This window comes from Octopus bimaculoides, chromosome 24 (assembly GCF_001194135.2).
Source record: "Octopus bimaculoides isolate UCB-OBI-ISO-001 chromosome 24, ASM119413v2, whole genome shotgun sequence".
NCBI classification, from domain to species: domain Eukaryota; kingdom Metazoa; phylum Mollusca; class Cephalopoda; order Octopoda; family Octopodidae; genus Octopus; species Octopus bimaculoides.
The window spans coordinates 20,965,798-20,966,324 of record NC_069004.1 but is presented as its reverse complement, the minus strand read 5'-3'; the positions used below and the strand labels follow the sequence as shown (position 1 = coordinate 20,966,324).

Sequence of the window (527 nt, the reverse complement as noted above, 5' to 3'; positions counted from 1 at the left end):
AAAAAAAAAAAAAAAAATATTGTCTGTTTAAAGAAATCTAAAGTATGAATACTTGCTGTACTAAAAACTTACATTTTTGAAATCACATTCACTTAAAAATATATGTGTGTGTATTCTGTATGTGTGTATGTGTTTTGATGTCATAGAAACCCATGTTTTTTTTTCATCAAGAAATAAACAAACAAAAATTCTGTTTAATTGTTTATGTTAATAAATAGAGGTCCAAATATCACAAAAATTTGTACTGCACTGCCGAAGGTAAGTATGAGAATAATATGCAAAATAAATTAAGATAAACTATACTATTTCTGTGATATTTCAGGTACACACAAACATCTCTAGGGTTTTAGTATCATTAAGATGTATATATATATATATATATATATATGCGAGTAAAAATAAATACAAAAAAAGGTGGATTTTTTTGTATGATTGTGTATAGAGGAATATATTATTTTGCTTAAAAGAGTTCCAACACTGTCTGTTTTTTATGTTTTATTTATATTCCTGCAGAACTAATGTGGGGT

The 527-nt window shown here is 24.9% G+C and overlaps 1 protein-coding gene across 2 annotated transcripts in view; it reads left to right on the top strand.

Annotated features, from left to right (window-relative positions):
* The window catches only part of LOC106879737 (ras-related protein Rab-5A-like), a 147,113-nt gene that overhangs the window by 111,363 nt on the left and 35,223 nt on the right, over positions 1 to 527 (top strand). The window lies entirely within an intron of this gene.